Source organism: Asparagus officinalis, chromosome 5 (assembly GCF_001876935.1).
Source record: "Asparagus officinalis chromosome 5, Aspof.V1, whole genome shotgun sequence".
Classification (NCBI taxonomy): domain Eukaryota; kingdom Viridiplantae; phylum Streptophyta; class Magnoliopsida; order Asparagales; family Asparagaceae; genus Asparagus; species Asparagus officinalis.
Window position 1 is genome coordinate 6375920 of NC_033798.1, and position 13060 is coordinate 6388979.

The following is a 13060-nucleotide window of genomic DNA, read 5'->3' on the forward strand; positions in this document are numbered from 1 at the left end:
AAAATTGATAAGGTGGACAACAACTTTCCAAGTTGTGTCATAAATACACAACTTTACCAACAACATCCAAACAGCCCCTAAATAGCAAATATGTTATGGTAAACATGAAGGGGTGCGAATAGATTAGATACACCTGCAAGTGAGATGTTCTCTTCCTATTGTATAATGAGCTGACATGACCAACTTATTATGCAATAGGGAGGGGTCATCTCACATATGCTCTCTATTGGTTCTATATTTTGGGTCATTAAGACATTTTTCTAAAAAAAAAAATCTATAGGACAATTATAAAACCAACAATATTTTTTGGGTTAGAGTGTTAGGCAATTAACAAACAAAATGTGCAAAAAATGAGTGTAGCAGAAATGAGAATGTTGCGATGGTATTGTGGGTATACACTAAAAGATAGGATAAGAAATGACCACATCCATAGTGAATTTGAGGTTGTTCATATTGAGGATAAAATGAGAGAGAATCGATTAAGATGGTTTGGCTATGTATGACGGAGACCTCTTGGTCTAATAATTAGAAAATGTGATAGTATTATAGTTAATGGGATTACGAGATCTAGATATAGACCTAAAAACTTAGTTGCAAGCAATTACTAAGGACGTGATTATGTTTAACTTAACAGAAGTGATGTCCCATGATAAAATAAAATGGATGAATATGATTCATGTAGCCGACCCCAAACATTTGGGATAAAGGTTTTGTTGTTGTTGTTGTAACCCAATTAAAGATAGAAATATGAATAAATAAGGAAAACTCATATTTACATTCGTCATAATTGGATACAAGTCAAGCAGTGATGTCAATTCTAACCCAAACCCATCTGCCAAATCATACCCACCTACTAAAATGGATCATCTAAACTCACCCATTTAGTTTAATGAGTCATAAATATGTGGATATTATTTCTATTAAAAATAAATGGGTCATTAATGGGTAGGCTTACACCTGTCCATTTGCCCATTTAGTTAGAGATTCTTTTAAAAAATTAAACATTGTGCCTAAGCCGCTTTAAGAACTCCCATGTGTTATGCTGCCACCTAAGCAGATAGAGAAAATAATTTTTCTTTATCTGTAAACTACCCTTACCCTTAACTTCTCATCTCCTCTTTCTTTTCTCATGAACCCATGAGAAAGTGTTTAATTCTTTTTTTTTTCTTTTCCTCAACCATTATCTCTTTCACAATTTCCTTTCTCATTGCGTTCTCCTTCTCTTTCTTCTCAATATTTCTCAATTATTATTTTTTCTCCGACATAGCCACTATTCAATCATTTTCCTCTTTCTTCAACCATATCTCCTCCTCCTCCTTCTATAAGCACTACTATATCATTTAAACTCTATCCTTTTTTACTTAAACGAATCATCTCTTAAAGTCACGCCGAAATTAACACTTAATAGTTAAAGTTAACACTCAATAGTTAAACTTAACACCTAACTTAAAAACTTTAGTGTTAAGTCTAACAATTAGATGTTACGTTTAACTGCTAGGTGTTATGTCTGAGAGATAGGAATTAAGTCTAACTATTAAGTAATAACTTTGGCGTGACTTAGGAGATGATTCGTTTAAGCAACACTAACGATTTTTTAGTGATGCTGCAGCTGTTGTGTGATAGAGGAGAATATAGGAAATGGGAGGAATGTGGAGATAAAATGAAGGAGGAGGGGAAAGAAAGATGAAGATGACGAAGAAAGCGAAGAATGTGAAGGAGGAGGGGAAAGAAAGATGAAGATGACGAAGAAAGCGAAGAATATGAATGAGGAATGACAAGAATAGAGTTAAGATGGAGGAGAGATGATAAAAGAGAATACCATTGGTATGAAGAATAGAGAAGGAGAGAGAATTTTGGGCAAAGAAGAGAGAAGAATAAAGGTAGGAAGATGAAGATAGATTGAAGAGGAAGGGAGGAAATATGATAGAAGAGAGAAGAAATCATAGAGGAAAACTGTCGACCTGAGGAGGGAAGAAAGAGAAGAGGAAGAAGATAAGGGCATTTTAGGGATAAGAAAGAAAAATAAGGTAGAAAAAAGAAAAGTTAAAAAAGAGTCTTAAACACATTTGATTTTTGTTAACGGGCTAGGTCATATGATGATTCTTAACTTGGAGCTTGGACATAACTTTTCTTTAAAAAAATGTTTTGAATAGAGTTAGAATTAAATTAACCCAAATAAAATGAATATCTACTCTAACCCCGAATAAATTTCAACGTAATAACAATTGCAAATAACACGCCCGCAAAATCCAAACTTAACCAAAAATTGCAAATAGTCCCAAAAATTCACAAATTGAGAAAAACACAGTAAAATATGAAAATTGCAAAAATATCCTTAAAATTTAAAAAAATACCTAAAAAACCTACAATTTCAAAATTTATAAAAGACACCCTCAAATTTACAAAAAAACAAACTAAAAATTTCAAAAGCTATAAAAAGCACCTTGAAATTTCAAAACTTACACTCAACACATAAAATCTTAAAATTACGAACAACCCTTGAAAATTTAAATTTGCAAATAACTCCCTCAAAGTTTAAAAAATTATAAAAACACCCTCAAAGTTTAAAAAATTGTAAAAAAGCATACAAAAATTTCAAAACCTACAAACAGCACATAAAATGTAGAAATTATTAGTGGCCCCTTAAAAATTTGAAATTTGCAAAAAACCATAAAGTTTCAAAAATTACAAAAGACACCCTTAAAATTTAAAAAATAGTAAAAACACCCTAAAAATTTTAAAAATTACAAAAACACCCTGAAATTTGAGTATTTACACTCAACGACTAAAATCTAGAAATGACCAACAGCTCCTAAAAATTTAAAATTTGCAAATAGCACCCTCAATAATTCAAAAAGTGCAAAAAACACCATCAAAGTTTCAAAAAAATGCAAAACACCCTAATAATTTTAAACTTACCCCCAAACACGTAAAATTTGAACTCTGTGAAATTATTTACTATAGGGTAGAAATGAGCAAAAATAACTAAAAATTGTGGGTTATAACTCATAAAATCGTGAATTTTTAGACTCCATGAAATTATTTGCCTATGGGATGCAACAACTAAAAATAACCAAAATTTGTGTATTATAACTCATGAAATTGTAGATTTTGACCCGAAATAAATAAAACTTACAAAAGATCTTAGGTCATATCTCATCAAATTGTGAACTTTGGTCTCCATAAAATTATTTCTTAATGGGTCAAAATGACTAAATATGGCCAAAAATCAGGTATTATAGCTCATGAAATTGTGAATTTTAGGCTCGGTAAAATTATTTGTCAATAGGTTGAGAAGACTAAAAATGGCCAACAATTATGGTTATACTTCATTAAATGGTGAATTTTGCCTCTACGAAATTATTGGCCAATAAGGATAAACAAATAACAAAATCGTAGGTTGTAGTTCATGAAATTATAAATTTTGGTCATTGTGAACTATTTATCATTGGTCTGAATGACTATAAATTTGTAAAAATAGTATGTTAATCTTTATGAAATTGTATATTTTTAACTCCTTGAAAAATATTTACCAATTGGTTGAAGGGATTGAGAATGGCCAAAAATCGTGTAATATAGTTCATAAAATTACAAATTTTGTAATCTAAAGAATTAATTACCATTGGGTAGAAATGACAAAAAAGTGCCAAAAAATATGGGTTATTTCTCATGAAACGTGAATTTTGGCCTCTGTAATGTATTTGCGGGTTGAAATGACAAAAATGGCTAAAAATCATTCGTTTTTAGCTCATAAAACCATAAATCTTAGCCTCCATGAAATTATTTACTAGTGAGTTGAAACAATTAAAAATGACAAAATATTGTACATTATAACTCATGAAATCATGAATTTCGGACCCAAAAAATATTTGCCAATGAGTAGAGACGACTAGAAATGGCTAAAATCATAGGATATAACTCATTAAACCGTGCATTTGGTCTCTACAAAATTATATATCAATGGGTCGAAATAATTAAAAATTACCAAAAGTCATGAGTTATGGCTCATGACATGATGAATTTTGTATTTCGTAAAATTATTTGTCAATGGAGTGAAACAAAAAAGGGCCAAAAATCATGGGTTATAACTCATGAAATCGTGAATACTAGCCTTCGTAAAATAGTTTACTAATGGTTTTGAGCGACTAAAAATTGCAAAAAAAATTAGGTTTAGTTTACAAAATTGTGAATTTTAAACTCTGTAAAAATGTTTGCCAATGGGTCTGAAATACTAAAAATTAGCAAAAATCGTAGATTTAGTTTATGAAATTGTGAATTTTGAATTTCACAAAATATTTTTCAAAGGGTTGAAAGGACTAAAAATGGCCAAAAATTAAGGAATATAGCTCATGAAATCTCAAAATTTGGAGTTTGCAAAATTATTTGCCTTTGGGTAGAAATAACAAAAAAGGCCAAAAATCATGGGTCATTACTCATGACATCGTGAATTTTTGGACACCAAAAAATTATTTGCCTATGGATCAAAATGACTAAAAATGACCAAAAATCATGCATTATAGCTCATGAAATTAAGAAGTTTAACTATCTAAAACTGACTAAAAATCATGTTCTATAGCTCATAAAATCGTGAATTTTGGCCTACATAAAATTATTTACCAAAGGGTTTAACTAACTAAAAATAACAAAAAATTATGAATTATAACTCATCAATTTGTTAATTTAAGTATCCAAAAATTATTTACTAATTAGTCAAAAGGACTAAAAATAAAAAAATTTGTGCGTTATAGCTCATGATGTTGTGAATTTTGGATTCATGGAATTATTTGCCATCGGGTTGAAAGGAATAAAAGTGACAACAAATAATGTGTTATAACTCATAAAATAATGAATTTTAGTCTCTACAAAATTGTTTACCTATGGTCTAAACGACTAAAAATTAGCAAATATTATAGGATATATCTTATAAAATTGTGAATTCTGAACTCCCTAAAATTATTTGCTAATACGTAGAAATAGCTAAAAATAGCTAAAATTATGGGTTATATCTCATGATATCGTGAATTTTGGACTTCATGAAATTATTTGCTAATGGCTTGAAATTACAAAAATGGAAAAATATTGTGCGTTAACGTCATGAAATTGTTAATTTTAGACTTTGTGAAATTATTTACCAATGGTTTGAAAAGACTAAAAGTGGTAAAAAAATGTGTGTTATAGCTTATAAAATTGTGAATTATAAACTTTGTAAAATAATTTGCTAATGAGTCAAAACAACTGAAAATGCCAAAAATTATGGATTATAGCTCATAAACTTGTAAATTTCAGCCTTCATGAAATTATTTATAAATGGATCGAAGCAACTAAAAATAAAAATTTATAAGTTATAGCTTATGAAATCTTTAGACTCCATTAAATAATTTGCCAATCGGTCGAAATTGAAATTACCCTAGAGGTGGGTGAATATAGTAATGTGCTAATCTAATCCAATTTAATGGTAATTTAAAACTTATTAACAATATGTTCTTGCAAGTATGATATACAACTAATTATGAGCAAGAATATGCAATATAAACAAATGGTGATATAAACATAAACTAAAATGCAAATGAGATAGTGCAAATAATCAACACAAACACACAAAGATGATCACAGAGTTCGGTCCTTCTGACATACGTTTCCGCTCCCCACTCTCAGGGAGAATCCACTATCACAACGGGTTTTCAATGTTCAATCAAAACGTTTACACCTCACAATCGGTTTTCTATGTCACCGAAAACTTTCACAATCTCACACAATTACAATCATACTCTACACCCTCTAAGTGTTGACCTAGCCCATGTCGTATTCCTCAAGTGCTCGGATTTAAAACCTCTCCCTAGGTTTTACTATCGACGTCGTTCCTCTTGGAATCGACCATGTTGTTTGAGTCAAAAGTCGGTTCTGTTGAAGAATTCATTATAACTTTGTTTGATTACAACAAATTCGAAAGAATAATCTTTTTATAAGACTTTTTCTACACAACAAAGCGAAAATTACAACTTTTGAGAAACAAACACAAAAATCGTCTATCGATCTTTGTTTTCGTGGGACTTTGCCTGTGCCGGGAATGCTTTGGTTCGTGGACCGCCGAATCACAGATCGTGAAGAGGGGGTTGACTGATTCTGACTTTGTTTATCGAAGTGAGAAATTGAAACGATATCTTATCGAAGTAAGATAGTCGTTCTTCTTAAAATCAAGTCAAAGCTTAATTTCAAGGCGTTGCGAGAAAACTCAAATCTGCTCTCTCTGCTCTGGAATGCTCGTAAAAATGCTCGATCCCCATCAGAAATGACCCTAGGGGGGTATTTATAGCCTCTGGGGTAATAACTGCACAAAACTCAAACAAACGAAGAAGTTAGCTGGCGAGACAGTGTTTACTGTCTCGCTGGTCGAGGCTGTCTCGCCCAGCGAGACAGTAAATTTGCTGTCTCGCCCAGCGAGACAGTAAAATACTGTCTCGGAAAACGAATATTCCTGGCAGTTTCTCGCTGTAACTGCCTTCCCACGTTTCAAACTCCGTTATTTTGGCAGTTATTCACGTGATTTTCGCCCACGATGTTTTCCACGTCCCTTGGCAGTTGATGGACACGTATAGGGCAGTTATCAAGGTAGTTTTGACCATTTCAACACTGTCTCACTAGCGAGACAGCAAATACTGTCTCGCTGGCGAGACAGCAAATACTGTCTCGCTGGCGAGACAGCAAATACTGTCTCGCTGGCGAGACAGCAAATACTGTCTCGCTGGCGAGACAGCAAATACTGTCTCGCTGGCGAGACAGCAAATACTGTCTCGCTGGCGAGACAGCAAATACTGTCTCGCTGGCGAGACAGCAAATACTGTCTCGCTGGCGAGACAGCAAAGCCTGTCTCGCTGGCAAGACAGTTCATTCCTGATTTGATCTTCAATGTGAGATCCCTTTGAGTGATTTTCTCTATGTTTGGGATATCTATTAGCATTTTTTGACGCCTACAGATACCCCCTCCAAAGTATTCCAGACTCATTCTTTTATAGAGGAGCATGGGATACTTTGGATAAGATAGATTTTACTTACGATCCCTTCAATGCTTGGCTGAGTAGATCGTGTGGAAGAACTTGTAAATGGCTTCAATGCTTGATCTCTTCTGCTTTTAGTCTATTCAGTTCTTCGTAGAATAGCTAATGTTCTCCCGGTGTCGCGTTTATCGCTTGACCGTTGTCGAGATCTTGAATTGAAGTTGGTATTTGCTCTTGTGAATTCAGCTTTTACCACTGAATTGGTATATCCATTGAGAATTCCTCAGGTTATCCTTAAGAATATTCTGATTAATATTCTCCAGAAACTTCCTGTTAAGGGTAGGAATACAGTTTAGACTCGTGTACCTATTGGAGTATCCATCTATATTAGACTTGGTTTTTGGCCAGGAGAGTTTCATGTCTCGCTGGGCGAGACAGTGTTTTCTGTCTCACTCGGCGAGACAGTGTTTTCTGTCTCGCTTGGCGAGACAGTGTTTTCTGTCTCGCTCGGCGAGACAGAGTTCTCTGTCTCGCTCGGCGAGACAGAGTTGTCTGTCTCGCTCAGCGAGACAGAGTTTCCTGTCTCGCCCGGCTGCTATATAAGTCGGGACTTAGGGTTTTAGGGTTTTTTACGTCGGATTTTGGCGATTTTTTGGGCGATTCTTGGGTGATTTTCGACCAGTTTTCTTCTATTTCTTCTCCTTTTTGTTGCTGAATTGAGTGGTGTTCTTGTTTGGGAAGATTGCACTCGGATTTTAAAGGTCTGTTCACCCCCCTTTTCTCCAAAATCTTGATTTTCTTCCACTGTGACTATGCATGCATTATTTCGGCCATATTTGATGATATTTGGGTTGATTTATTGCTAAAATCCTGACTTTCTTCGTTGGGTTTCCTTGTAGATCGTTTACTCGTCATGTCGCCGCGTAGAGCTCGAGGAACCCGAAGCCGACCGACTGTTCCGAGCCCCGAGGAGGCTGCCCCTGCTGCGCCCTCACATGGAGGTATATTTCTTTCACCTTTTTCACGAATTTAAATACTGTATTTCGTCAGTTCCATATATATGTACTTGCATTTGCTTGCAGATCCTCGTTTGTATCCTTGAGATACCCTCGAGAAGAGCCGGTATCCTCCTTTGAGGGGATCGACGCTTAAAAGTGTTTGTTTTGCTTTGACAAAACACACTTCAGAATACACAGGGGCGATTTCATATCATCCCACGTGTATTGAAAGGTTTTGGTATGCCGTTATAATGCCCGCATACCTCCTTTATACATATGGTGGATAGAAAATCGTCACACCTGTTATGAGATAACGACTATATCTTATGAAGTAAGATATACCGTTTTTCTCTAAAATTTTAGGACTACACTTACACAATTTATGTGTATGTTTCTTTTATCAGTCCGATTTCCTTCTTCCATCTTTACTAATTGAATCATCTCCCCAGTTCAAATCTGGCTATAGCGAAAATGCTATAGAATTAATCCAGCGAGGTAGTTGTCGTGTTCTACGACGATTAATCACAGATGCGCCCTTGATCTCGGAGCAAGATTCGAATCAATGTATAAGGAAGCCGGATTTCTTGTTTGGTGATTCGGTGAAAGATCCGGAGATTGTTTTCTGCAAGCCTGCGCAATGGTTGTACCAGAGTGGGTCATCATTTTTATATCTGCCTTTTATCCCTCGAGATCACTCGCTGTTAAAGTTCAGGAACCTATCGGTTCGACGTGAGATGTTATGGAGGCTAACTGAAAACCACGAGCGTATTCATTGTGGTTTCATTGGGAAGGAAGCCACCCCAGGTTCCAGTGAAAGAGCTCATGTGCGGGGACTTCATCCGGGTGTCTTAGGACAAGACAACATACTGAAGAACCGGTTAGCGGCAGCGGGAAAAAGATTACCCAAAAAGACTTTTAGATGCTATGGATGGGTTCATTATTCTGGGGACAAATGGTGGTGGACCAGGATGACCCGATATGTGTTAAACCGTTTTGGGCGAGAGTTAGCAGAATTAGGGTTGGATGTTCCGATCCGTGCCAGCATGCATGGCCTGCAAAGTAGTGTAGGTCATTTCCTCTGTTTGTTCGAGATCTATAATCCGGACACTAATACATTCTTTACCAAGAACGGGGAACTCGGACTACCACTGCATGAAATGATGCAGGTGTCTGGTTTGCCTATGGGCGATGTTCCCTATCAAGAGTTCTTTCCAACTAGCAATCAGCTGAACAAGATGAAAGATAGCTCAACTGTGACTCATGATATTTTATGGGAATTGACCTGCCATTATTATATAGCCATGGCCGAGATGGAGCCCAAAGCTAGAAAGAAATCTCCTCAGGTCAGCTTGAAACAATTCGCCGATTATCTATTCAAGAACTTGGATGACCGTTCGGCAGATGTGTGCGGGTTGTCTCCTTTGAATTCGGGCGAAATCAATCATCTGTTAAAGAAAACAAGTGCGCAATCTTATACCTCGCGCTCAGAAGACGGATTTTCGCATGGCACTAAGTTCCGCCCTTATCTGTGGCAAGCTGGTGTTCCAATTAGCCCTACTGCTCTAGCTTTATGGCTAAAGAGATGTGTAGTTCCCCACCAGTCCTCAGATGCGATGCCAATGGAAGTGTTGTATCCGGCCGTCCAGCTGGCTACAGGTCGTAAATTATCTTTGCTTCCCGCTATGGTGGCCGATATTCATAGTGGATTACGGCAATTAATCTCGTGTTTACTCAGGAAAAAAAAAACCCCCCCCGCCAGTCTGTCCGTTCCGAAGTTGGAGCTACCCTACACTTATCTGATGACCTGGTTAGTACTTCACCGACCAGATTTAATGGAAGCTCCTGAGACGGCAAATTCTAGCATCCCTCTGTTACAGAATCTCGAGAATTGCAAATGGATCAGGCATCGAGAACCCGACATAACGAGGCAGTTTAAAATTCACAAGTGTTGGGAATTCTTCCCCTGCTTCCCTCAGTTCTCCGGTACCTACAATACTACCTTATTGGATGCTGAAGACCCATGGCAGAATCGCACTATCTTGGATATCGGGTGCTTCAGATGGTTGATGAACATTCGACCTGAATATCTGTTGTTCAGGGTAAGAGATACTTGTCACATTGAACCTTATCTCCCATGTCGATTCGCCCGTCAATTCGGCTATGATCAGATATATGTTGGCAATCCAAACCGCCACCTTAGCTCTCGAGGTGGACTTATCGACGGTGCGAGGGCTTGGTTCTGGAGCATCGCCGGCTGTACAAATGTCGAATTCGATCTTCCTTTGGAGGCGCCACCCCTACGGATGACCTTCCTCTTTTGCAAATGGTTGATAGCCGCCAATATTGTCACTCGACGCAGGAGGATATCAGACTCAGAGGAAGAGATAGCTCCACGACAAGCAACAGAAGTGACCCGTGAAGTTGTGATGTCATCTCGAGGAAAAGAGGCTGCTGGATCGTCGAGGAAAGGAAAGGAACCCGCTCTCCCGGCTGATAGTGAAGGGGAATTTGATAGTGAAGAAACGGAGACTTCTGAGGAGGCAGGTGAGACTGATTCAAATTCTGAAGAAGCGACCGGCCTCTCCGATTCTTTCTTTGAAAGGGGACTTGTACGCCCTTCTGCTGCGTCTACTCAATCACAAGCTGCTCCAAAAAACGGAAAGAGAGAGTCGTCATGGAATATCCTAACCGGATGACGGTAGAAGTTCTTAGCTGCGACGAAGAGGATGAAGAGGATATGGTGCCTCTTATTCGTAGGCAAATATCTCGAACTTCTACTCAAGCTCAAACTCAAGTTTCTCCCCGAGCTGAGTTACGCACCAAACATCGTCACGAAGGTTCTGATGCACGTCCTCTGAAGAAACAAAAGAAAGCTGCCTCTAAACCGCGCGTTCATCTTCCTGCTGTAGAAGAGACATCCGGTCGTAGTGCTTCTTCTGATGAACAAGGTAACTATTTGTTTTTATCGCTTTTACATTTCTTAATACTCAAACTTATTTCATGCTCATATTCCGTAGGGAGTCGAGAAGAAGGAGAGTTGCCAGCTGATGCTGTTTCTCCCGGAGGTATGGAGACTGAGGAGACCAGCTATGTTCAACAAATGCAGGATGCTTTGAAAGAAGAACCAGCTGGTGTTCCACCGACTCCTGACGTTGATCCATCCGCTACGGACGCAGGTACTGATCTTTCTCCTCTCGGAAGAGAAATCCGAGAAATGAATGAGTCGGACCGTGTGCCTCCTCTAATGACCTGTGCGCTTTCTCTCCTTTTAGTCAAATTAAAAGAAGCAGGTACAAGTAGTGAAGCTCTCGAATCCGCCCCGACCAACGAAGGTAAAATCGATCTTTGTCTTGGGCAATTTCGTCTAAATTTACGTGTCATTTACGATTCAACACTTTTTGTAGACGTCCCGATGCATGAGCCTATTGAAGGAGAAGCTACCCATGCCACCAAAGTCGATGATTTTAATGATTTCGACTTTAATATCTCAGAGGACGATCATCAGCAAATCCTTGATTCTTTGTTAGAGAAAGCTTCTGGTCCAGCTACCGGCTCAGATGTTGGAATTGGTTCAACAGAAGCAGGTCCTTCTGAGAGTAAGACTTTGGCTCTGTAAACTCCGTATATACATACGTATATATTTTGTTCTCCCGGAGGTATGGAGACTGAGGAGACCAGCTATGTTCAACAAATGCAGGATGCTTTGAAAGAAGAACCAGCTGGTGTTCCACCGACTCCTGACGTTGATCCATCCGCTACGGACGCAGGTACTGATCTTTCTCCTCTCGGAAGAGAAATCCGAGAAATGAATGAGTCGGACCGTGTGCCTCCTCTAATGACTTGTGCGTTTTCTCTCCTTTTAGTCAAATTAAAAGAAGCAGGTACAAATAGTGAAGCTCTCGAATCCGCCCCGACCATTCTCTCCTTTTAGTCAAATTAAAAGAAGCAGGTACAAATAGTGAAGCTCTCGAATCCGCCCCGACCAACGAAGGTAAAATCGATCTTTGTCTTGGGCAATTTTGTCTAAATTTACATGTTATTTATGGTTCAACATGTTTTGTAGACGTCCCGATGCATGAGACTATTGAAGGAGAAGCTACTCATGCCACTAAAGTCGATGATTTTAATGATTTCGACTTTAATATCTCAGAGGACGATCATCAGCAAATCCTTGATTCTTTGTTAGAGAAAGCTTCTGGTCCAGCTACCGGCTCAGATGTTGGAATTGGTTCAACAGAAGCAGGTCCTTCTGAGAGTAAGACTTTGGCTCTGTAACTCCGTATATACATACGTATATATTTTGCCTTGATTAATTATATAAGCGTTCGAATTATAGGACCAGTTACTGGAACTGATACTACTATAATTACTGAAACGTCTGAACAACCGGAGGGTCGCGACCTCGTGCCGTGGGTAGGAACTGAAGTTAATCTCCAATCATCTATTCCTGAATTCCAGCCTGCTACTCCTATGGATCCGATGATGATAGAAGTTACCGTCACCCCCCAGATCAGTCCGGTCGCAACAAAAGCGAGATTAACTGAAGAAGTTGGTACCTTAGCCGATGTTGTAGAGCTGACAAGTTTTACTCATAATTTGTTTCAAGTTCGGATTATCATTCCATTACGCTTATTGTAATTCTTTTGTTTGTAGAATCCCCTCTTAAGGAGTCTCTTAGTTTGGACCCGCCGTCTTCTGAGGCTTTAGTTGAAAAAGCCCCTGACGTAGCGGGTGCATCAACAGCTACCATTCCTGAACCAATCTTGACTGTTCAGGAATCCAGACTACCATCCTTGGGCGAACCAAGTCATGCTGAAAGTTCTTCCGTCGAACTTGGTATGCTTTAGCTTGTTGTCTTGTATGCATATATATATACTGTACTGACTTATTTGACTTTCTCGCAGTTCCTTCATCATTACCAAATCAAATCCAAGCGTTATTGGTTGATGACGATCCGGACAAGTCTGTTATCTGCTCTAATCTCCAAGGCTTCATCTCCTTTTTGAACTCTATGGTCGATCGCATTCTCGTCAAAAGATCGTATTTTGAGAGTTATAAAAAATCTTT